The following is a 26918-nucleotide window of genomic DNA, read 5'->3' as shown; positions in this document are numbered from 1 at the left end:
TTTCTTTTTTGGTTGTGTCTCTGCCATGTTTTGGTGCTGCCATGTTTTATGCTGGCCTCATAAAATTAGTTAGAGAGGAGTCCCTCCTTTTCAATTGTTGGAATCGTTTCAGAAGGAATGGTATCAGCTTCTTTTTGTACCTCTGGTAGAATTCAGCTGTGAATCCATCTGATCCTGGGCTTTTTTAGGTTAGTATTCTATTAATTACTGCCTCAATTTCACAACTTGTTATTGGTCTATTCAAGGATTTGATTTCTACCTGGTTTAGTCTTGGGAGGGTGTATGTGTCTAGGGACTTATCCATTTCTTCTAGGTTTTCTAGTTTATTTGCATAGAAGTTTTTATAGTATTCTCTGATGGTAGTTTGTATTTCTGTGGGGTCAGTAGTGACATCATCTTTATTATTTTTTATTGTGTTTATCTGATTCTTCTCTCTTTTCTTCTTTATTAGTGTAGCTAGCAGTCTATATTTTTAATTCTTTCAAAAAATAAGATCCTGGATTTATTGAATTTTGAAGGGTTTTCTTTGTCTGTATTTCCTTCAGTTCTGCTCTTATTTTAGTTGTTTCTTGTCTTCTGCTAGCTTTTAAATTTGTTTGTGCTAGCTTTTTAATTGTGATGTTAGAGTGTCAATTTGAGATTGTTCTCGCTTCCTGATGAGGGCATTTATTGCTATAGACATCACTCTTAACACTGCTTTAGCTGTGTTCCAGAAATTCTGATATGTTGTTTCTTTGTTCTTATTGGTTTCAAAGAACTTCTTGATTTCTGACTTAATTTCATTATTTACCCAGGATTCATTCAGGAGCAAGTTGTTCAATTTCCATGTAGTTGTATGGTTTTTAGTGAATTTCTTAATCTTGAGTTCTAATTTGACTGCACTGTGGTTTGAGAGACTGTTTGTTATGATTTCAGTTCTTTTGCATTTGCTGAGGAGTGTTTTACTTCCAAAGTGTTTTACTTTTTATGTGGTCAATTTTAGAATAAGTGCCATGTGGCACTGAGAACAATGTATCTTCTATTGATTTGGGGTGGAGAGTTCTGTAGATGTCTATTAGGTCTGCTTGGTGCAGAGCTGAGTTCAGTGAATACTCTTGTTAATTTTCTGTCTTATTGACCTGTCTAATATTGACAGTGGGGTGTTGAAGTCTCCCACTATTACTGTGTGGGATTCTAAGTCTTTTGGGTGGCCTCTAATAACTTGTTTTATAAATGTGGGTGCTCCTGTAATGGGCATATATATATTTAAGATAGTTAGCTCTTCTTGTTGAATTGATCCCTTTACCATTATGTAATGTCCTTCTTTGTCTCATTTGATTATTGTTGGTTTAATGTCTGTTTTGACAGAGACTAGGATTGCATCCTCTACTTTTTCTTTGCTTTCCATTTACTTGATGAATATTCCTCCATCCCTTTATTTTGAGCCTGTATGTGTCTTTGCATGTGAGATGGGTCTCCTGAATACAGCATACTGATGACTCCTGACTCTTTATCCAATTTGCCAGTCTGTGTCTTGTAATGGGTCATTTAGCCCATTTTCACTTAAGGTTAATATTGTTATGTGTGAATTTGATCCTGTAATCATGATGCTATCTGGTTATTTTGCACACTAGTTGATACAGTTTCTGTATAATGTCATTGGTCTTTATATTTTGGTGTGTTTTTGCAGTGGCTAGTACTGGTTTTTCCTTTCTATATTTAGTGCTTTGTTCAGGAGTTCTTGCAAGGCAGACCTGGTGGTGATGAAATCCCTCAGCATTTGCTTGTCTGGAAACGATTTTATTTCTCCTTCACTTTTGAAACTTAGTTTGGCTGGATATAAAATTCTGCATTGAAAATTATTTTATTGAAGAATGTTGAATATTGACCTCCACTCTCTTCTGGCTTGTAGGGTTTCTGCTAAGATGTCTGCTGTTAGTCTGATGAGCTTCCCTTTGTGGGTGAGCTGGCCTTGGAAAATCTGATTATTATGTATCTCGGGGTTGATCTTCTCTTGGAGTATCTTTGTGGTGGTCTCTGTATCTTCTGATTTGCATGTTGGCTTGTCTTGCTAGGTTGGGGAAGTTCTCCTGGATAATATCCAGGAAGTGTGTTTTCCAACTTGCTTCCATTCTCCCCATCTCTTTCAGGTACTCCAATCAATCATAAGTGTGGTCTTTTTACATAGTCCCATATTTCTCAGAGGTTTTGTTAATTCATTTTCATTCTTTTTTTCTCTAATCTTGTCTGCATGCCTTATTTCAGCAAGATGGTCTTCAAACTCTGATATCCTTTCTTCTGCTTGGTCAGTTAGGCTATTGATACTTTTGTATATTTCACGAAGTTCTTGTGTTGTGTTTTTCAGCTCCATTGGGTCATTTACATTCCTCTCTAAACTGTTTATTCCAATTAGCAGCTCCTGTAACTTTTCATCAAGGTTCTTAGCTTCCTTGCTTTGGGTTAGAACATGCTCCTTTAGCTCAATGGAGTTTGTTATTATTCACCTTCTGAAGTCTACTTCTGTCTATTTGTCCCTCTTATCCTCTGTCCAGTTCTGCAACCTTGCTGGAGAGGTGTTGCAATCACTTGGAGGAGAAGAGGCACTCTGGCCGTTTGGGTTCTCAGTGTTTTTTCTTTGATTCTTTCTCGTCTTCATGAGTTTATCTAGTATCAATCTTTGAGGCTGCTGACCCTTGGATGGGATTTTTGTGGGGACTTTTTTTGTTGATGCTGTCGTTGTTGCTTTCTGCTTGTTTGTTTTCCTTGCAATCATTAGGTCCTTCTTCTGTGGAGCTGCTGCAGTTTGCTGGGGGTTCATTTCAGGCCCTATTCATGTGGTTTGCTCCCACACCTGCAGATGTAATTCCAGGAGGCTGGAGAATAGCAAAGATGGGTGCCTATTCCTTCCTCTGCGATTTCTGACCTCAGGGGGCACCTACCTGATGCCAGTAGCAATGCTCCCCTGTAGGGAGTCTGATAACCCCAGTTGGAAGGTTTCACCCAGGTGGGTGGCATGGGGAGTAGGACCTGTTTAACAAAGCACTTTGTCCTTTGGTGGATGGGGTGTGCTTTGCTGAGGGGAAACCCACTGGTCTGGGCTGCCAGGATTCCTCAGAACTAGCAGGAGGAAAGACTAAATCTGGTCATCTGCAGAGACTTCAGCCACCTCTCCCGCTAGATGTTCAAAACCAGGGAGATCAGAGTTCTGCCCCTGAGCTCCTGGCTGGAGTTGGAGTTTCTGCAGGGAGTCCCCACCCAGTAAAAAGTGATGGGTGAGGGTCAGGCCTGAAGAGGCACTGTCCGCAGTCTGCCACAGCTGGTGTGTTGGGCTGTTGGCGATACCTCTCGAGACCAAACAGTCCAGCCTCCTTGGCTCCAGCAGGCGAAAAGTGTGGCCTGGAACTACAGAGATGCATGTTGCCCTTCCCCTGCCCTGGGAGCTTAGTGTGTTAGATAGTTATCAGTCCCCTTGTTGGCTGTCACCCCTTCCCCAAGGAGCTCAAATGGCTTAGACAGCAGCCACAGCTGCGGTGCTGGTCAGCCCTCCCCTCTGGGAGCTCAACAAACTTAAGCAGATTCCTGCTGAAAGGCTGATGAGAATCTGCATGGGTCCATGGTTAGGACCCTAGGCCCTGATGGCGTGGGCTCACAAGTGGAATCTTCTGATCCATGGATTGCACAGTTCCATGGAAAAAGCACGTTGTCCCAGGTTGGGTAGCACATTCACTCACAGTCTCCCTTGGCTGGCGGGGGTGGGGCGCGGTGAGGGCTCCCCTGCCCCATGTGGCTCTCAGGTGGGCTGCCACACCACACTGCTCTTCTTTCCTCCCTGTGGGTCATGTCAGCCACCTAGTCAGTCCTGATGACAGAACACGGATACCTCAGTTGTCAGCGCAAGATTTGCACGGTGTTAAACTGTTCTTTTCGAAGGGAGCCTCTGATCGTCTGTTGCTTCTAGTTGGCCATATTGGCCCTACCCCCCAGCACTGACTTCTATGAACCTGGTTTCCTTTATTCAGCATGATATTCTTGAGATTCATTACATTGCAGCATATATCAGCAGTTTCTTTCTTTTTACTTCTGAGTAATATTCTGTTATGTATCCATATCACAGGTTTTGTTTATTTATTCACCTAGTAATGGACATTTGGACTGTTTTTAGTTTTTTGCTATTATGAATAGTAGTGATATAAACTTTTATGAATAACTCTGTGTGTGAGCATATGTTCTAAATCTCATGTTTACATACCTAGAGATGGAATTTCTGGGTCATATTGTAGTTGTATGCTTAATTTTATAATAAACTATCAAACTGTTTTTTTAAGTGGTCATACAAAATCATTCTCTTTTGAAATACATTTTAGGTCATCGTTTTGTTCCTTTTTCCCCCAACTGTTAATTGTTTAGCTCTATCAGATCCTCACTTATCAATGTCTTTTTCTATTATCAAAGTTCTCCAACACCACTTCCACAGACTTCATCAGAGTCTGTATTTTTTGCAAGATGAAAAATTTTACCCTGAATTTAATTCATTTGTTTGGTATTCACAGATATTTAAAACACTTAAAATTAGGAGCTGACTATCAAGAATTTGGACCCAAAAGATCTACTAATAAAGAGTTTGACTTTTGGTTTCGCCATTGATAACTTCCTAGTTCCTCCCATTTCCCTTTCACTTTTGCTCCACATCTGAGTAAGTCAGTAGTTATATCTGTACCCTTCCTGTCTCAGTTTCACAGGAAAGTTCAAACCACTATGCAAACTCCATCCTGTATGTGGAAACCCTAACATATACCCCCATTAGCCACAGTAAAAACCAAAGCCAATATACCAACTCCTTCATTAACACCATTCTGAATCAGCTTGTACCAGTTCTCTCCATAGAAGTCACTTGTGTGAGTAATAAACTTTTTCTCAAATTTCCTTGGTGTGTGGTGCCTCATTAGTCTCAACACTCAAACCACTAATTGAGATAATCTGTAATATAATGTTTTCACAGGAAGGCCAAAGCATCTAGGAGCTAGGGTTAAACTCAAGAGGGATGTTTCAGTATATATTAAAAGTATGTCCAAATCATGACTTTGTGTTATGACAACATTTGGGTTTTTTTTTTGGGGGGGGGGCAATTGCATGACTTTAGTAATAACAAATAATTATTTGTATTTATTTTCTATTTCACAAGAAATTTTCTGGGTAAATAAGCCATAATGTGAATTTCCATGAATTGAAAGTAGAAGAAATACAAGAAGATGCATGCTTGATAATAAACGGTAAGAAACTTGGAGAAAAAAGTAGTTAAACATATGAGAATATAAAGATAATTAAGATCAGAAGTCTTCTGAGCAAAGAAAAGTTACATAAGCCAGTACAACTTAAAGTGTAGTTCATAAACCATCATCAATTGTGAGTTTGTTAGAAATGCAAATCCATAGGCCCCACCAGATCCACTGAATCAGAATCTTGGGAATGAGATCCCAGTAACCTGTGCTTTATCCATCTCTCTTGATGATTCTGTTGCATGCAAAATGTTAGGAACTGCCACAACAACATAAAAAGCAATTGATTGGCTGAGAGTTGCAAGTGATAGAGCCTTTGCAGACAAGAGGTTTATGTCTCCATAGGCATTCTTTCAAAATACGATAGATCTCATGAAAGCTGTCAAAGAAAATGAACTATGTAAATGAGGCATTAAGAAGAAAGACTGTCCTCAATAAAATAAATTTAATACCTGTATATTAAGGATCAGAGGAAGTCAACAAGGGATATTTATGTACACACTTACTTCTGGAGTGGAAGTTTCTAAAAAAGTATTTATACAAGTGAATAACAGTGACTATTAAAAAGCAGAACGGAGGATAATAGACTAATCAACATGAAAGTAGATTTTAAAAAATTAAGTAGTTTAAATGTTTTAAAAACCAGTCTATGTATATATTGCTTTATTACTACAAATATTAAATCCTGAATTATACATTTCCTTTTCTATTTCCACAGCCACTATCTTGGTCCAAGCCAACATAACTCTTGCCTGATTCCTGCCACGGCATCCAAACTAGTTTTATCAATTCCACTTTCGCTCTTCTCCAATCCATTTTCCACACTGCAGTCACTAAGAATTATATCATGCCAATTCCTCACTTATAACCCTTCCAAATTTTACCATTATATGTAACACAAAGTCAAACCTTTATACCGTAAGTGAAAGTGTCCTAGATTACTCAACGCCTGTCTACTTTTCTGATCTTACTTTATATCTCTCTCTCTAATGCAGATATATCTCTTGTCTTTGTTTATTTTATTCCAACTACAGTGGCTGTCAGACTGTTCCTCCACATGATACACTTGTTACAGCTTTGGAACCTATACACTTGCTATTCCTTCTGCCTACAGTGCTTTTCTCTCAGGTTATACATGGTGGGCCCCGCTTACCATTCAAATCTCAGTTTCCATGACATATTTATAAAGAGAACTTTCCTGAACACAATCCATAACACATTAGTCATTCCAAATTATATTATTATTTTACTTTCTTCAAATACTTACAAATATAGCAGAAAGTATTTTTTCTTTATTTGCTTACTTATTGTGTCTTATACCAATAGAATATAAAATCTATGACAGCCAGAACCATGAACTACTTCCTCAGCATGTAAAATACAATCTGGCACATAAAAGTTATTTGATAAATGTTTCTTGAAATATATAAAGATTTATTTCCTCACTCTCTTTTTGTTATTCACATGCCCACATTCCCCAATAGATGAATAGTTTCTTTGAAGATTGATGTCATGACATTTTTCTTCTGTGTATCTCAAACCTAAAAAAAAAATTCTAGAATAAAGTTCTCAACAAATTGATCATCATAGACAATGAGCATTACCCAATGACTGCATTTACTTGTCAAAAAAATAATTTGAAAATTACATATCACCAGTCTTGGGACTTTAGAAAAGCTTATTTACTCAGCTGTAAAAGAGTTCTAACAAAACTTCATTATTCCCCTTACAAAATATTTGTGATAATTAAGTTAAATGCATTAAGGGTTCAGCGAATAAATATCATTATCTACTTCCTCTTCTCTATTTGCCAGACCTAAAACTCATTATTTTATTACCTATTTCTTAGATCAAGGATGGCAAAATACAGCCTGCAATCCAAATCTCAAGCACCACCTGTTTTCATATAACCTGCCAGTTAACAAAGGGCTTCACGTTGTTGAACAATTGAAAAAAACAACATAAAAACGATACAAGAAAATTATATGAAATTCAAAATTGTATTCATAAACAAAGTTGTATTAGCATACAACCACATTCATTTGTTTACATATATTGTTTACTTTATGACTGCTGTTGTACTAAAATGGTAAAAGTGAGTGTCTGCAATAGAGACCACATGGTCTACAAAACCTAAAATCTTTACTACCTGGTCCTTTACAAAAAAAGTTTGCAGATCCCTAGTTTAGAGGACAAATATCATACATATCAGTCTGCCCTTTGCATTTGATGCTGATCTCCACAGCAATGGCGGTGGATTGATTTATATTTACTCTTATAATACACTGTTCTTTGTGAACATTACCCGCGTTGTGCTCTATTAAAAGGTTGTGTTTCATTTCATTTTCTCTCTTAGACCACACACTTCACAAAAAGAGGAGGTGGGTGCTGAAACACCTACCACTTCTTCATTCAGTCTTTCCACAAATATTAATTAATTAGCGACAACAATGATCATATGAACATGCATTTAAGATATGCAAATATGCAAAAAATAATTAATATTTTCTTTTCTATTTTACCTAAAGCTAACTTTAACACGATTTTACATTCTTCTCAAGAAGAAAATATATCTTGCAATTTAAGAAGTTAAACATTCTCCTTTAATTATCAGCATGGCTATTTCATTATAAAAAGGAATTTTGAGTTTTCTTACATCAGTGTAACTATTGCACATAAAACAGGATTAAGTGCTGAGAGTTTTCAACTCAATTTCTCCATTATGAATTCCATTCATATAGATGGGGCATTTATTATCTCCCTGTATTGAGCCACTTATAATGTCAAGACACTTGAATACAAGAACCAGGAATAGGCTAATTCATGGGTCATTGATTAATCTGAAAGATGCTCAGAGGCTGAAAGTTAAGTCTCAGCAATAGAAAAACAATCCAGTGAGGCCTGCATCCTGCTGTTCTTTTACTATTGTTATTACTCCTCATTCTTAGAAGTAGAAATGTAATTATTTTAGTTGAAAACAGAATTGAAGCTTACTTAGCCTTTCTTTCTCTACCTGGAATGGTAATTATTAGTGAGGACCTTTCAGAAAATGCTAGGGTTCATTATTAAAGGAAGAGGTGAAGAAAATAAAAAGATTAAATTATTTAATCAAGAGTCAAAAATTGAGATAAATTTACTAAAGAAAGTGCAGGCAGGCACGTTGAGGATTTCTTAAATTAAACCAAAATAATGTATAGTACTATTATTCAGATATTTATCTATGTCACCTCACAAACTATCTTGCTTATGTCTATACTACATTAGGCCTTGGATTTGTCCTTGGAATTTCTAGGAAATACTTGGTGGAATTCTTCATTCTTCTGGATATGCTGGAGCCAATCTATGTGGTCCAGTCTGTGAATTGCTAGGTATAGTGTAGGATTTTTTTTCTTATGTTTTGTTTAGCATGGATGAGCTTAAATTATTTCTTGCTCATCAAAAATACCAATATTCTCATCATTTATGAAAATTCTCAACTCAAATATAAATACAAGGATAAATAAGATGTAAGGCCATCACAATTACTTTTAATAGAATTGTTTAACAGAATTGTTTAATAGAATTTTTAAAGTATTTCTGTTTTTTCCTAATGAGATGAAGATCCTTGAGCCTCATGACCTACTTTTCTGAATAGGTAAGCTGAGCACTATTGCTATGACTTCAAATATGACGTAACCTAAGTGACACAAAACTTTTATATTGTGTTGTGCCAAAAGAGATGAATCCAGTAATGCAATAAATCTGAGTGAAGGTTGTGTCTCAAGAGATGGAAACTAGCATAAAAGAAACCTCATGTCTCAACCCAGAGGTTAGCCCCAGGCATGATTAGAAGTTTGTGGGACATGAAGGATTCAGTTTATTAAAACCTCAGAAGGTATAGACACGCCTTATATCAGAGAGACCAAATCATTTCTGAAAACAGAGTGTGAACCAGAACTCACAGGGATTTGCTGCTTCAAATAAACTTCAGATCATAGAACTATGAAACTAAAGTGAAAAAGGATTTATTGATCTGCTCAATATTATACATACGTCTAGTAATTACATGACTCTGGGCCTACTCTCTGATGTTAGGAGACCAAACAATCAATCTCTTTTTAGACATTTATGAGTTTTTTGAAATATTTGAGACAAAGAGACTATGCACTTAACCATGAGCTAAGGATTGGTAAGGCTGGAGGTGCAAGAAAACTTCAAAATCTCCTGTATTTTAATTCTGTATTTTAAGTCTGTTGCCAAAATTCATTTTTCTAGATACTCAGAATATGAATGTTAAAATTATAAAGAGGCTTGGAAATATCAATATAGGTACAAATGTGATAAATATACCAAATTTAATATAAATACATAGTTTTTTTTCTCCCCTAACACTCTGGGAAAAAATATGTAGTTTCAGATAAAGGCATCTACTTACAAATTAAGTTTTATAATGACAGGCAGTAAGTGAATCTATAGAAAAGGAAAAAGAAAAAATCTAAATAATAGTTACTAGCCAAATAAATTGATAATACTGAAAGCACTTCCTTTGATAGTTATTTGAAAACTTTCTCTCTCTCTCTCTCTCTCTCTCTCTCTCTCTCTCTCTCTGTGTGTGTGTGTGTGTGGGTGGGTGTCTATGTCTGTGTGTCTTTCATTTTACTGCACAGGCAGTGATCTCATGATTCTTTACTGGGAAAGATGTCTTGCATTTCAGAAGCCATGAGATCTCTGATTGTATTTAATTAACGCTACAACAGTCTGTGAGATGTAATTGTTGAAAGTCCTATCATTTTAACAGAAGTCTCACAGAGGATTGATTCATTTAACAATTCCACTTTAAAACATATGGAAAAAAATGTTTTCACTAAGTTCTTTTCCTGTATATATAAAACTCTTGAACATTCCTAATTAAGGCTACCTTAATATTTACCTTACCTTAATATTTACCTTAAATACATATTTAAGGACTATACAATTCTGCCTATTTAAACAAATTATTTTTGTTAAACACATTATTTTAAACAAAGTCTCTCTAAGGAAAATCATGAAAACTAGAGGCTTTGGGGACAGACTTACCAAGAATAAAGTTTAAAGAAAACTGGTCTCTTTTAAAAATGCACTAGAAATAGGAGTATTTATTTTCAAGTCTCTATCTTGTAGCAAGACTTAGGATGTTACAGATTGTTTAGTAGAAGAAAAAACTGGGATAGAGAAAAATTAGTGGACTATATAAAGTAACACATCTAATAACCAAACTTGAAATAAAACTCAGATTTTCTGACACCCAGATTCCTGATTTTCCCATGAAGCAATACTAAGTAATGTCTGATATTTTTGTAGTATCTTATAATTTATATAGGTAATTTAACGTATTTATTTTTTAAAAATTTACATAAAAACTGCAGAAGAGAGTTCAGATATATTAATAATATAATTGAATTTTATAAGTGAAAAAAGGGCTCAAGCAGGTTAAGTGGCAAATGACACATAAGAAGTGCACAAGCTAGAACGATTTCGTTCTGTTTCACTTCAGCATTGTCAGTTCAGTGTTTGAAAATAAATACTGAACATGCACCTAGAAAGCACCTGTTGTATTGGAAATGAATCTGCTTGTTCTAATATTGGGCAAGAACCACTACTTTCAACCTACTGAAGTTGATTTCTCCCCACCTTCCTTGAAACTGCTTTAGAGAACAGAAAGTCCCACAGAGTCAAAGGAAAGGAGCATTTGCCCATTTGATGAAAGCAGCAATTTCTGCCTGAGTTATGATTTGAAGTGAGATTGACAGAGATTGATTTTTTTCTCTCGTAATATTTTAGTTATGCTTGTTTCATTTGTTGTAGTTGCCCCTAAGAAAGTTCTTTGTTTTCCTAATATGATTTTGTAAGGAAAAGCCACTGTTGGATGTGAAGCCTGGTTCTGCCTCTTACTAATTTTAAAATCTTGGAAAAGTTATTTACCCTCTTTAAGGTTCATTTGCCTCATTTACAAAACATGTGTGTGGCTGTCTCAAAGTTTTTTAATGAGAAGATATATGAAAAGCCCGCACTATAAATACTGGATAAGTATATTAATTATCATGATGCTAATGAGAATGAAAAGGAGAACACACAGTACTTGATACACAGATATTGGAACTGTATAGGATGTCTTTTCCTCCCTTCTATCCTTCCCTTCTTTCCTTTCTTCCTTTCTTTCTTGACATCTCTAGAATTGCTTGCTTCAAAGTGACCTCCAGCTAAAACTAGAATGTTCAATTCTTTCATTTAGATGAATAAATCAGGATCTAAATTGGAAGTCAGTAGATGTCAGCGTGTGGCCCAAAATCTACAGAAAAAATGCAAAAGCAAATATATCAGAAAGAAAACTTATCTCTTGCTTGGACAGCTCACAAAATGTTTTTGTCAAAGCACTCATTTATAAATGACTATAATTTCTCAAAAGTTAACAGGATTGTTATTGTCCATTAACTTTCGGCCAGTGGTTTTTAAATGTCCTTGCATAAAATAAAGTGAATTTAAATAGCAGTTGAATTGCTAAAGAAATCTGTTAACCGGGGATTTTAAAAGTTAATTATAGCCTGTGGAGTATTTTAAAAACTCATTTGTTCTCCTCAATTGGAGTAATGAGATTTTTCTCTGCTCTATAATATAAATATCCCGGAAATATGTTTTCAAATGCTTAGAACAAAAAAAGTACAATATATTACACATTATTATATAGGCCCCCATATTATTGATGAATCAGTATAAAAGAAAATGAGTAAGTGTGGTAGGTAGACTTCTAAGATGCTCCTCATAACCTTAGCCTCTCACTAGTTATCTTTATCTATTAAATATTGACTACGTGCTTCTTTCACAATGTTTGCATAATAATAAAATTAGAATGCATTTTTAAAGCATTTTTATGAAGCGCTGTAAGTAAAGCTGATTTTAAAGTTTTATTTGGGGAAACAATGTGTTGTATTTCAATATGAAAAATAATGAACCATTATTTTATATGTGTACATTTATTATATATTATTAATAAAGGCACATATGGATATCTTTGTGATAATAAGACAAATGGATAATTCACAATGAGAAAGTTAAAGAACAAACCTCTTTTTTAGTGTTAATATATATATTAGACTGAATTAAGAAGAAAAATAAGAATGTATTTCAAATGAAAAGAAAATAAAGTAATTCAGTCAGAGGTTCCTAATTCTAGTTTGCTAAATTCCATTATGTTTTCCCTTAAGGGCTATTTTAATTTTCCTGAAATTCCTCCATATCAAGTGAATTAAAATTCATTTTAAATTAGAATCTGTTCAAAAACCATGGAAATTTTTAATGGAACTAAGGCCAGGATCACAAAATCAAAATGTCAGAAATAGGAATTCCTTCTGTAAATGAATGCACAGAACGAACGTCCTGTGATAGCAAGCCTACCTACACTCTTCTTATGCACATGTTATTTTTTTTTAAGTATTCAGAATTCCAATTATGAAGAACTCCTTTTGTATATTGTTCCTGGGCTGTAATTAGTAAGTTGTCTAGTGATTAGATGTTTTGTTCAATCACATTCTCAATAGAGTTTATAGTAGATGTATTCGTTCATTTTCACACTTCTGATAAAGGCATATCCGAGACTGGGCAATTTACAAAAGAAAGAGGTTTAATAAGGTCCAGGCTGAGGTGGTCTCAGATGAAGATGAGGAACTTGTTGGAAACTAGAACAAAGATGACTCTTGCTACAGTCTCTTAAAATTCCACATGGCTGGGGAGGTTTCGAATCATGATGGAAGCCAAGAAGGAGCAAGTCATACCTTATCTTACATGGATGGCTGCAGGCAAAGAGAGAGAGCTTGTGCAAGGAAACTCCCATTTTTAAAGCCATCAGATCTCATGAGATTTATTCACTATGATGAGAACACCACAGAAAAGACTCACCCCCATGATTTAATTACCTCCTTCCGGGCTCCTCCTAAACAAATAGGAATTCAAGATGAGATTTCAGTGAGGAATAGTCAAGCCATATTATTCTGCCCCTGGCCCCTCCAAAATCTCATGTCCTCACATTTCAAAACCAATCATACCTTCTCAACAGTCTCACAAAATTTTAACTCATTTCAGCATTAACTCAAAAATCCACAGTCCAAAGTCTCATCTGAGACACAAGTTGCTTCTGCCTATGAGCCTGTAAAATCAAAATCCTTCCTAGATGCAATGGGCTTATAGGCATTGGGTAAATACAGCTGTTCCAAATGGGAGAAATTGGCCAAAACTAAGGGACTATCGGCCCCATGCAAGTCCAAAATCCAGCTGGGAGTCAAATCTTAGAACCCCAAAGTGATCTCCTTTGACTCCATGTCTCACATCCAGTTCATATTTCCCTTCTGCACTGCCCCAGCACAGGTTCTCCATGAGAGCCCTGCCCCTACAGCAAATTTCTGCCTGGACATCCAGATATTTCCATACATCCTCAGAAATCTAGGCGGAGGTTCCCAAACCTCAAATTTTGACTTCCGTGCACCCATAAGCCCAACATCACGTGGAAGCTGCCAAAGATTGGGGCTTGCACCCTCTGAAGCCACAACCTGAGCTGGGCCTCAGATATTTTAGGAATGACTAGAGCAGCTGAGATGCAGGGCACCAAGTCCCTGGACAGCACACAGCACAGGATTTTGGGCTCGGCCCACAAAACCACATTTCCTTTCAGGACCATCCGGCCTGTGGTGGGAGGGACTGCTGTGAAGACCTGTGACATGCCATGGAGACATTTTGCCCATTGTCTTGTAGATTAATATTCAGCTACTCATTATTTATGCAAATTTCTGCAGCCAGCTTGAATTTCTCCACAGAAAATGAGATTTTCTTCTATTGCATTGTTGGGCTATAAATTTTCCTAATTTTTATGCTCTGCTTCTCTTATAAAACTGAATACCTTTTACAGCACCCAGTCACCTCTTGGATGCCTTGCTGCTTAGAAATGTCATCTGTCAGATACCCTAAATTATCTCTCTCAAGTACAAAGTTTCACAGATCTCTAGGGCAAGGGCAAAATGTCACCAGTCTCTTTGCTAAAACATAACAAGAGTCACCTTTGCTCCAGTTTCCAACAAGTTCCTCATTTCCATCTGAGACCATCTCAGCCTAGACCTTATTGGTCCTATTACTTGATAGTCATTTTTGTCAAAGCCATTCAACAAGTCTCTAGGAAGTTCCAAACTTTCCCACATTTTCCTGTCTTCTTCTGAGCCCTCCAAACTCTTTCAGTCTCTGCCTGCTACACAGTTCCAAAGTTACTTCCACATTTTCGGGTATCTTTTCAGCAATGCCCCACTCTACTGGTACAAATTTACTGTATTAGCTTGTTTCACACGGCTAATAAAGACATATCCGAGACCAGGAAATTTACAAAAGAAAGAGGCTTAATGGACTTACAGTTCCACATGGCTGGAGAGGCCTCACAATCATGGCAGAAAGCAAGGAGGAGCAAGTCATGTCTCACATGGATGCCAGTAGGCAAATAGAGAAAGCATGTGCAAGGAAACTCTTATTTTTAAAACCATCAGATCTCATGAGACTTATTTACTATCATGAGAGCAGCAAGGGAAAGACCCACCCCCACGATTCAGTTACTTCCCACCGAGTTCCTCCCACAACACATGGGATTTCAAGATGAGATTTGAGTAGGGACACAGCCAAACCATTTCAATAGGATTATCATCTAAGAGAAATCCTATTTCAAAATTGTCGAATAACAGGGGAGGAAGGATGTGACCCAGGAAAGCATGAGATGTAATCAATCTTGTCCATTGGTGACTTTATGATATGCACTTCAGATTAAAGCCATTTTAGACTGAACCCATTTGAGATTGATCTACAGACACTTCATCTATTCTCAGCAATGCAAGTAGATAAATTAAGCTTGAGTCCACAAAAGAAAAAATGCTTTATTAATCAAATGTATTTAAGGCTGTTTTATTTTATTATCTTCCATTTTAAAAGATATGAAAGGTTGCAATCTTGAAGGCTTTTACTGGGCATGGTGGCTCATGCCTATAATCCCAGCACTTTGGAAGGCCAAGGTGGGAGGATCACTTGAGGTCAGGAGTTTGAGACCAACCTGGCCAGCATGGTGAAACCCTATCTCTACTAAAATACAAAAATTAGCCAGGTGTGGTGGCAAGTGCCTGTAATCCCAGCTATTCAGGAGGCTGAGGCATGAGAATCACTCGAACCCAGGAGGCAGAGGTTGCAGTGAGCCGAGATTAGGTCACTGCACTCCAGCCTGGTTGATAAAGCAAGACTCAGTCTCAATAGTGATAAAAACAATAATAATAATAACTCCAGATGGATCAAGGACTTAAATATAAGATCTGAAACTAAAAAAATTCTAGAAGATCAGAAAATCCCTTCTAGACATTGGCTTAGGCAAAGACTTCATGACGAAGAATCCAAAAGCGAGTACAACAAAAACAAAGATAAACAGATAGAACTTGACTGAACTAAAAAGCTTCCACACAGCAAAAGAAATAATCAGGAGGGTTAACAGACTACCTAAAGAGCAGAGAAAATCTTCACAATCTATACATCTGACAAAGGACTAATATCCATCATCTACAAAGAACTCAAACAAATCAGCAAGGAAAAAGCAAACAATCCCGTCAAAAAATGGGCTAAGGACATAAATAGATAATCCTCAAAAGAAGATATATAAATGGCCAACAAGCATATGGAAAAATGCTCAACATAACTAATGATCAGGGAAATGCATATCAAAACCACAATGTTGTACCAACTCATTCCTGCAAGAATGGCCAAAATTTAAAAAAAAATTTAAAAAAATAGATGTTGGTGTGGATGTGGTAAAAATGGGAACACTTTTACACTGTTGGTGGGAATGTAAACTAGTAAAACTGCTATGGAAAGCAGTGTGGAGATTACTTAAAGAACTAAAAATAGATCCACCATTTGATCCAGCAATCCCACTACGAGGTATCTACTCAGATGAAAAAAAGTCATTATACAAAAAAGGTACTTGCACATGCATGTTTACAGCAGCACAACTTGCAATTGCAAAAATATGGAATCAGCTCAAATACCCATCAATCAATTAGTGGATAAAGAAAATTATATATATGTGAATAATACTCAGCCATATAAAGAAACAAAATAATGGAATTTACAGCATACCTGGATGGAGTTAAAATTTTTATTCTAAGTAGTGTAACTCAGGAGTGGAAAATCAAACAATATATATTCTCACTCATAGGAGCTAAGTTATGAGGATACAGAGGCATAAGGATGATACAATGGACTTTGGGGACTCGGGAACGGGTGGGAGGGGGATGAGAGATTTAAAAAAACAGCACATTGGGTACCATGTACACTGCTTAAGTAATGGGTGCACCAAAATCTCAGAAATCATCACTAAAGAAGTTATTCATGTAACCACCACCTGTTCCCTGGAAACCTATTAAAAGAAAAAATAAATTTAAAAATAATTTACTAAGTCAGTTCTGTAGCAAAACTCAGATTAAGGATATAGCCTTTTCACCTCCTGTGAATTTGCATGGCTTATAAAAACCAGTGAAAAGGAAAAATCACGACAGAGAGGAAAGAAAGAAATCAATGAAATATGAGAAAAAAATATACAGGAATGAACCTGAGTATGCATAATGATACATGGAACTATGTGGAAGGAGATAAAGGCCAAATAAGTATTTGAGGGAATTTTATTGATAGAAAAAAAAATGCACCAACTTAAAACAAAGCTTATAATTATTAAAACCTCAAGAAAGTCTTTACACTACAAACATGTTCCAAATTCACATGAACAGGATACAGGTAAAAGTTGTAGAGCCTACAAGAGGGGCCTGTTCCCCTTCTGATATTGGCATAATATCTTAGATATTGATCAAACTCTGATATTAGCATAAGGGGCAGCCAGACTATTTAAAAAAAATCATTTCTAAGGTGCAATACCACGAAGAAATACCTATAGGTGTGGGGAAGAGAGCTGCATATATGTCACGTAACTTTGGGCCTCAATCCGGCTGTACTTAACTACCTGGGACTTTGGAGGATAATTCATAGAAAGAAAATGAGGGTGTTTTAGTCTAGGGAGAATACTAAAATTTTAGGTTGGGGCAGAGTCTGGACAGTTGATCACAAAATAATTTTCATTCTCTCCTGGACCACAGCTCTAGGCCACATTTCCCCTTCTGCCTTACAGTGAAATGAATTCTGTTCACTGGGATGTGGACTGAAGTAATGTATACCATGTCTACATCTGCCTATAATGTCCCTGCATGTTCTTTCGTGCTTTTTCCCCCTCTCCTGCTGGATGTTAATGATCAGAGTGACCTTAAAGCTAAGTGTTAAAGACAGGAGGGATTCCATCAGTTTGTGTCCTTAAATGATTGTGTGGAGTACAGCATCCCCACACCCACCTCAACCACCAGTTGCACTTTATATTAATGGAGAAATTTTATTGTGTTACACCTTTGAGATTTAGGTTTGTTTTTTGTTTGTTTGTTTGTCTGTTTTGATTTGTTTTTTGCCTAGTGTCAGCTATCTTCACCAGAATAATCAGAATTATTTTTTTAAAGTCATTTGCAGATATATATGTCTGAAATGTTTTATCTCTATGACTATTACTTTTTCAGTGTGTGTGTATATATACACACTGAAACATGTATATATGTGTATATACATTTGCATATATCTGATGTCTTTTATTAGCTATGGTTCTAAATTTTGAAATAATTGAGTTAGTCAATGTTTTCCTTAATAGCTAATTTTCTTTTGTCCTGATTAAGAAATATATTCTTAACGTAGGGTCATGACAATTTTCTCTGGTATTGTTTTCTGAAAGACTTTCACATGTTCTCTCCTAGTCTATCTGGAATTTATTTTTGTATGTGGTATTATATAAGTAATAAAAAAAAGACATGTATTCCATATGTATAAATAATTTAACCCGTTATTTCTTTTATAGTTAATCCTTTTCTTACACTGATTTGTGGTATATCAATTATCTATCGATCTTTGACTTTTCTGGATCTTCCATTCTCTTATGTTTAACTTTTTTATCTGTTTCAAAGCCAATACTATACTGTTTTATATAACATCCTTACTATAGCCTTAGTATGTGGTATAATATGTCCTCCATCCCTTCTTTACCATCATCACAGTTCTTGACACATAGCAATTCTATATACACGTTATTGTTTATTATTTTTATTTTTTAACTGACAATATACCCAACATACGTATGGGTACAATTTGATGTTTTGATACATATATATGTTTTATAATGATCAACTCAAGGTATTTAGTGTATTTATTACCCCATGCATTTATCTTTTTTTGTGGTGGAAATATTCAAAAGTCCCTCTTCTAGCTATTTTACTGTTAACAATTGTCACTCTGCTGTGCAATAGAACACAAGAACTTATTCCTCCTATCTAACTGTAACTATGTACCTGTTGACCAAATTTTCCTCCATCTCTCTTTTACTTTGCTGCTCCTCAGTCTCTGGTAATCATTGTTCTACTCTGCTTCTATAATATCAACTATGTTTTTTAAGAGTTAGATTCATTTGCATTTCTGATTCAGGCTTATTTCACTTAATATCTCCAGGTTCATCCATGTTGTTGCAAATCAATATATTTCATTTTTTTTATGGCTGAATAGATTTGTATATACACATAACACTTCCTTTGTCCATTCATCTGCTTGTGGATGCTTAGGTTGACTTCCTATCTAGCTTATTGTAAATGGTGCTGCAATAAACATGGGAGTGTAGGTATCTCTTCAACCTATTGATTTTATTTCCTTTGGATAGACACCTAGTACTGGGATTGGTGGATAATATACTACTTCCATTTTTAAATTTTATTCTTCTATTTTTATTTTTTGTAATGGCTGTACTAATTTATGATCCTACGAATGGTATGGAAATCTTCCCTTTCTCTACACCCTTGCCCACATTTGTTTTCTTTTGCCTTTTTGATAGTGGCCATTTTAACTGGAATGAAGAGGTATCTCTCATTGTGGTTTTGATTTGCATTTCCCTGATGATTAGTGGTGGTGGGCATTGTTTACTGTACCTGTTGGCCATTTGAATGTCTTCTTTTGATACATGTTTATTAAGGACATTTGCCCGTTTTCAAATTGGGTTATTTGGTTTTTTGTTTTTGTTTTTGCTGTGAGGTTTTCTCTATATTCTAAATATTCACCCTTTGTCAGATGTATAGTTTGCAAATACTTTCTCTTATTCATTTTATCCTCTTCCCTCTGTTGTTTCCTTTGCTGTGCAAAAGCTTTGTAGCTTGATGTAATCTCATTTGTCTACTTTTGCTTGTGTTGCTTCTGATTTTGAGGTCTTATTTTAAAAGTCTTTGCCCACTTCATGTTCTGAAGCATTTCTCTTGTTTCCTTTAGCAGTTTCATTATTTCAGGATTTACATTTAAATTTTTATCAATTTTTAGATGATTTTCTTAAAATGGTGGGAGGTAGGGGCCTAGTCTCATTCTTCTCCATGTGGATATCCAATTTTCCCAGAACAATTTGTGCATTAGATTGTCCTTTCCCTCATGTATGTTCTTGCCCTCTGTGTTAAAAATCAGTTGGCTGTAGGTGGATAAATTTATTTCCTTAGAGTTTTCCATATAGATTATGTAATCTGCAAATAGAGACAATATGACTTCCTTCTTTCTAATTTGTATGCCCTTTCTTCCTTTCTCTTGCCTGAATTCTCTGACTAGGACTTCTATTATTATGTTCAATAAAGGTGGTAACAGCAGGCCTCCTTGTCTTGCTTCAGCTCTTAGAGAAAATGCTTTCAGCTTTTCTTTATTTTCTGTGCTATTAGCTGTGAGTTTGTCATGTATGGACTTTATTGTGTTGAAGTACATTATTTTTAAACCTATTTTTTGTAGAGTTTTTGGGAGTTTTTATTATGAATAAATGTTAAATCATCAATTTTTTTGGTATCTGTTTAAATAATCTTATGTTTTCTGTCTTTCTTTTTGTTAGGATGGTGTATCAAATTTGTTAATTTGTGTATGTCGAACTATCCTTACGTTCCTGGGATGAATCCCACCTGATTATATTAAATTGTCTTTTTAATGCACTGTTGAATTTGGTTTGCTAGTATCTTGTTGAGAATCTTAGAATCTATATTCATCAGATATATTGGCTTGTAGTTTTCTTTGTTGTTGTTGTATTCTTGTCTGGTTTTGGAATCATGGTATTACTAGCCTTGAAAAATAAGTTGGGATGTATTCTGTTCTCTTTAATTTTCTTCAATAGTTTGAAGAGAATTCATATTATTTCTTCTTTAAATGTTTGGTAGAATTCAGCAGTGAAGCCATCAGGTCCAGGGCTTTTTTTTGAAGGAACACGTTTTATTACTGATTTTATTTCCTCAGTCATTATTGGTTTGTTCAGATTTTCTGTTTCGTCATAATTTAATCTCAATAGATTATATGCATTCAGGGAATTTATAAACTTCTAATGGTTTTAATTTTTTGGCATACAGTTGTTTATAATGGTTTCTTATGATCCTGTGGGATCAGTTGTCTCCTTTTCTAATCTCCTATTTTATTTATTTGGATCTTCTCTTTTTAATCTTAGTTTCGCTAGTTTTGTTGATTTTGTTTATCTTTTCAAAAAACTAACTCTTCATCCTGTTGTTGTTTTGAATTTTTTTATTTCTTTCTTCTACCATTTTGGGGTTTGATTTGTTCTTGTTTTTCTGTTTTCTTGAGGTGCATAATTAGGTTATTAGAATCTTTCTTCTGTTTTGATGGGAGAATTTATTGTTATGAACTTTTCTCTTAGAATTGCTTTTGCTGTGCCGTATAGGTTTTGGTATATTCATTCTCCTTTGTGTCAATTTATTTTCCTTTTAACTTCTTCATTGATCCATCCGTTATTTAGTGGAATATTATTTAATTTCCTTGTATTGGTAAGATTTCCAGAGTACTTATTGTTGTGATTTATAGTTTTATAATTCTTAAATTTGTTAATACTTGTTTTGTGACTAATATGTTATTTTTCCTGGGAAATATTGCATATGCAGTTGAGAAGAATGTTTATTTTGTAGCTGATGGATGAAATGGTCTGTAAATGTTTATAGATCTATTTGGTCTATAGTGCAGTTTAATTCCAATGTGTCTTTGTTGATTTTCTGTCTAGATGTTCTGCCCTTTGTTGAAAGTGGGATGATGAAATACTCTATTATTATATTATAGTCTACCCCTTCCCTCCTTTTAGATCTATTAATATTTGCCTTACATATTTGTGTGTTCTGGAATTGGGTACATAGATATTTACAATTGTTATGTCCTCTTTGAAGTGAATATTTCATTAATACATAAAGGTCTTCTTTTCTGTTTTCTGTTTATAGTTTTCTACTTGGTCTATTTAATCTCATATAAAAATGACCACTCCTGCTCACTTTTGGTTTCCATTTGCATGAAATACCTTTTTCTATTCCTTCGCTTTCAGTCTATGCTCACCTTTAAAGGTGAGGTGAATCTCTTATAGACAGCAAATAGACTTTTTATATTAAGTCACTCTCTTTCTTTTAGTTGAAGAACTTAATCCATTTATATTTAAGGTTATTATTGACACATAAGGATTTACTACTGTCATTCCATACAAATATGATTTTACTTTGATAAAATGATTTTTTATCTCATGAGCTTGTCTGACTAAAGTTGTTATCTTAAAATATGAGAATAAGAGAGGAAAGAGATCTATTGCTGGTAATTCATATGGTGTTAATAATGCTGATTCTTTTTAAAATTCTATTTTCTTTCTTTCTTTCTTTCTCTCTCGCTCTCTCTCTCTTTCTTTCTTTCTTTCATACAGGGCCTTGCTCTGTCACCCAGGCATGATCACATGTACAGTGGCATATTCACAGCTCACTGCAGCCTTGAACTCCTCAAGTGATCATCCCACCTCAGCTTCCCACGTAGATGGGACTAACCACAAACACATCTGGATAATTTTTTTTTTTTTTTTTTTTGGAGTGCAGAGTCTCACTATGTTGTCAAACTGATCTTGAACTTCTGGGCTCAAGCAGTTTTCTTGCTTCAGACTCCCAAAGTGCTGGGATTACAAGCATGAGCCACAGCATCAACCTTATATTTCTTTTTTTTTTTTCTTTTAAGACTTTTGAAAATCTCACAACACTGATAAAATTGCCTCATCCCTTCACAAGCTATTCTTTATTTATGGAATGTTTATTAGTGTTTTATAAAATATTAAACACATGCTCTATTAAAGCCTGTTTGTAATGAGATTAAAGCAATTAAGTAATTGAAAAAGCATGTTTGAACATGCTGAATTAACTTTGCTGAAATAATTATTTATTTTATTGAATATATTATATATGAATATGTAGCTAATTTTTGTCAACCTCACTGTTTTTATGTATTTGACAACATAAATTTATCTGAATGTTAATATCCAAGATAAAGTTTGGCTCACCATCCTCACAGCCTCATGTATTTATCTCATTTCAAGTGCTCCTTTTTTTTATTATTATTTATTTTATTTATTTTTATTTTTGCTACTGAGTAAGTGATATACAAACAGAAATAAGCTCTTGGTACAAACACTCAGTCCTAGTATTTCAAGTCCTTTCTTCTAGTTTATCACTGCCAAAGCAATAATAAATCTATGACTCTGGTTGTTAGATAGAAATAAAGGCACTCTGCTTTTAACCATTTCCCTGTGGTGAAGGAAACAGGGGATGGAGAGGAGGTGGAGGGTGGAGAAGTGTCATCAAATTGAAGACAGTAATATTGTTTATGGGAAGAAGTATAGTGCAACTCTACAACTCTATAAAGCATAGAAGCTTTTTATTATTCTCTTTGCCTTTTCTCATTTCCTGAAATAACCCTTCAGCCCACATCAAAGTCTACCAAATCCTAGAAGCCACAGCCACAGTCTATTTATCTCTGTATCTCTCTCTTTTTTTTTTTTTTTTTTTTTTTTGACAGAGTCTTGTCTCTGTCACCCAGGCTGGAGTGCAGTGGCTCGATCTTGGCTCACTGCAAACTCCACTTCCTGGGTTCAAGTGATTCTCCTGTCTCAGCCTCCTCAGTAGCCGGGATTAAAGGCATGCACCACCATGCCTGGCTAATTTTTGTATTTTTAGTAGAAACAGGGTTTCACCTTGTTGGCCAGGCTGGTCTCGAACTCCTGACCTCAGGTGATCCACCCACCTCGGCCTTCCAAAGTGCTGGGATTACAGGTGTGAGCCATCACACCCGGCCTATTTCTTTAATGCTCTTGTCAGAACACATTAAAGTATCTGATACATTAAGAAACCAATAACTCATGTTTAAAGGATAAAGTTTTTGTTTTCTGAAATGGCTGAAAGCCATGATAAAAAGGGATATACTGTGGTAAAGAAATGTGAGGTAAGAGCATGTTTATGTAAAATCTTCCAAAATACTGTTCCCTTGGCATTTCTACTAATAGAAAGATGAATATGTTTCTATTTAAAATGATCTATATAAAGCGAAAAATAAGGTCATTTTCACAGATCACTGGAATTCCGTAGAAATCTTAATGAAGAAATATCTGAATTAATTGAGTTCTGGGGAATGGTTATGAAACTTTGAAGATAAATATAAAATATGATTTCTTCAGCTCTAGTAGCTGTTCTGTCTGATGCCCATTTACAATCCACAGCCCTCAAGACCAGTCACATAGTGAGTCCTGGACCAAACCTGACAAAGGCAGGACCCATCAATGTCACAGTCCTAAAATCTCATCAGGCTGCATATTAATGTATCCATTCAGATTTGCTGCATGCTTTGTTTATTTACCTTATACAGGGAAAATTACTTGGAAAATACTAAGAAATTCCTGAAAACAACCACCACCACCACCTGGAACTGTATTATGACAAAAAATAGTCTGTCTTGGTCACACCCAATCCGAAATATTATGTTAAGGGTATTATGTATTGAAGGATATTCTAAAACCAAATTTGTTTTCCCACTTGAAGTAGAAAGGTTTAGTAAGTCTAGAATATTATGCCTGTTTCTCACTGTTTTTTGAAATTTCTTCATTTTACTAGAGGTTCAGATACAACTGTATTGTCTGTGAAGTCTTCATATCAAATTGAACTTAGAGTAATGGTTTCTATTTCTCAACTGCTAAAGCACATTCTCTGTCTCAACCTTTAATTAGAGATTTACTGAAGAGTTTTCATTAAATTTTTATACATGTATGCCATCTCAAAAGTGAGACAAAGTGAGTGCTAGTTTTTATTATTTCATTGTATGTGTCTTAAGACTTTCATGTAACAGGCATTTAATATAGATCTAATAAATGAGTAAACATTTTTCCATCATGCATTTAAATTCATGACATTTTATTCCCAGTTCTACTTACTAATCCTATAATTAAGAATGCATATGGAAATTATTTATGGGAAGTCTATTCAAATTTCTGAATTTAACTCATTTTGCAATTAATAACAAGATAGAAAAAGAAGATAAGACTGGTCATGGAGGTAAAAATAAAGTCATTTTGAAAGTGTCAACAACATAGTTCATGGTGGTAAATTTTAAAAAGGTCACGAGCCCAGGATTAAAATCTTCACAGCAAGAGACAATCATTTTTAAGTTTGTATACCCTATTTCTTGCTGGTTCCAGGCTTTTGGCTATTTCATTGATTTCAGCAGAAACAGAAAGAAAGATAAAGGATATTTATAATTTCACTGTGATTCTCAGATAATCTTTCTTTTCATGGCTGCATTTTACCATGAATGACAGTGCTTCTCAAACTTTAAAGTATATAAAAATTCCCTGAAAGATTATTAAGGTCAAATTCTAAGGTCTTACCCACAGAGATTCTGATGCGACCAGTTGTTGATGGGGCCTGGAAATCTGCATTTAACAAGAACCTGAGAACTAGCCCATTGGTTTTCAACCCTAAAATACTTCCCTAAATGATATGACCTCATATATAATGGAATTGGCTGTACTACTACTTGGATATGCCAGAAATTATATAGATACAAATACAGTTACAAATATAGATATAAATATATGTAATGATAGATATAAATATCAAGGATTTTCTTTGGTTACCTGTAATTCTTGGTGTCACGCATCTGCTCTAACTTTAACAGATCAACAATACTGTTTTGTCCTGTTCGTTGACGTTTACTTGCCAGGTAGTTTCCTACCGAGAGTTAAATCTACGTCATGGTTCTTGAAGAGGTCTGAGGAAAGTGAGACAGTTTATAAGAGCTATATAGAGTTGCAATTCTTTCTGAGGCTCAGATGGCTATCACGGTGTAAGTATGAAATTTTTTTAAAAATGAACATACAGCAAAAAATATGCCTTCTAGTTATTACAGTCTCTTTTTTTTTTTTTAAGATACAGGGTCTCACTCTGTTTTCAAGGTTGTGAATGCATGATCATAACTAACTATAGTCTCAAAATCCTGGGCTCAAGGGGTCCTCCTGCCTCAGCCTCCTGAGTTAGGACTACAGGTATGCACCACTATGACCTGCTATTATGGTGTCACTTTTATATAAGTCATTGATTTTTTTTTCCTTATGTAAAATAGATAATAACTACTCTGCCTGGCTTGTTGAGACTAAAATGAAAAAGTATATGTGAATAATTTTGTGAATGCAAAATATACTTTTATCTACAGCACTGTGCCTTCCAAAAAAAGATAGCTTGCATCTTTGATTGACAATTGCAAATCTAAAGACTAAAACATGTTTAAAAATTAAACAAAGCATCAGGTCTGAAAATGAAAAAAGTCTATATTATCTCACCAACTATTGAATATTTTATATCCAGGAAGTTTCCTATTACATTTTTATTTATTTGAATAACTCTTATATTAGAAAAAAATCTCTATAAACTGTGTTCCCTTTGGGAATTTGAAATAATATACAGTTTATCTATTGTTATATTTTTACATTTGGAAAAAAAAAGGCATAAACTTCATCAACCTGGAAGAAATATTCTCATATGTTAAAATAGAGGCAAACACAGAATTTACAGGAATTATCTAAACCTAATTTTTTTAATGCAAACCATTTCCCTTAGGGAGTTTGCTACAATTTTTGAGCAACTTTAAATAATTTTTTAAACTATGTCACCAGACCATTAAGTGCATAGCTTAGAGCACACAGGTGTGCCTGAGGACAGTTTAGACACGTGTCATCCTTTCTGAATGCGGCATGCCTAAAGTGACTGCTCCCTCACAGTAAGGAGACTTCATGTTTCAAATAGTTAAATATGAGAAATCATCTAAATATAAAATGTAAGCCCTAAACTATGTGAACATTTATGGCCAAATATAATTATATTGTTTCTCAAAATAAATATTTTTACTCAGAACTTCTAGGTTTCCTGTGGTGCCGTAAGTGACAATCCTGGAAGTTTGATTATTTTTAAATGAAACTTGATTTTTATAACAATAAAGGAAATAAATTATGTACTCCAGCTTTTTCAAGGTTTATATTGAACTCTAATACTGCATAAAACATTTTGTACCACTGATGTATAATACAAAGCATAAACAAAGCAGATATTTATAGCCAAATATAATTCTATTGTCAAACAAAACAAGTTGTTTTTTATTCAGCACTTCTAGATTATCTGCCAAGCTCACGGCTTTACGATTATGTTCAAA

At 35.0% G+C, this 26918-nt stretch overlaps 1 long non-coding RNA gene across 2 annotated transcripts in view; it reads left to right on the top strand.

Annotated features, from left to right (window-relative positions):
• LOC139363392 (uncharacterized) overlaps window positions 1–25680 on the top strand; it is a 46820-nt gene extending 21140 nt beyond the window's left edge. For both annotated transcript variants that reach the window (XR_011623672.1, XR_011623673.1), the window contains 2 exons: window positions 25437–25559; window positions 25643–25680. This is a non-coding gene — a long non-coding RNA (uncharacterized lncRNA). The remainder of the gene's footprint in view (window positions 1–25436; window positions 25560–25642) is intronic.
• Window positions 25681–26918: the final 1238 nt, after the last annotated feature.

The sequence above is a fragment of the Macaca nemestrina genome, chromosome 5, assembly GCF_043159975.1.
Source record: "Macaca nemestrina isolate mMacNem1 chromosome 5, mMacNem.hap1, whole genome shotgun sequence".
In the NCBI taxonomy this organism is placed as follows: domain Eukaryota; kingdom Metazoa; phylum Chordata; class Mammalia; order Primates; family Cercopithecidae; genus Macaca; species Macaca nemestrina.
Note: the sequence above shows the minus strand (reverse complement) of the source record. Positions and strands in the feature narration are given on the sequence as shown.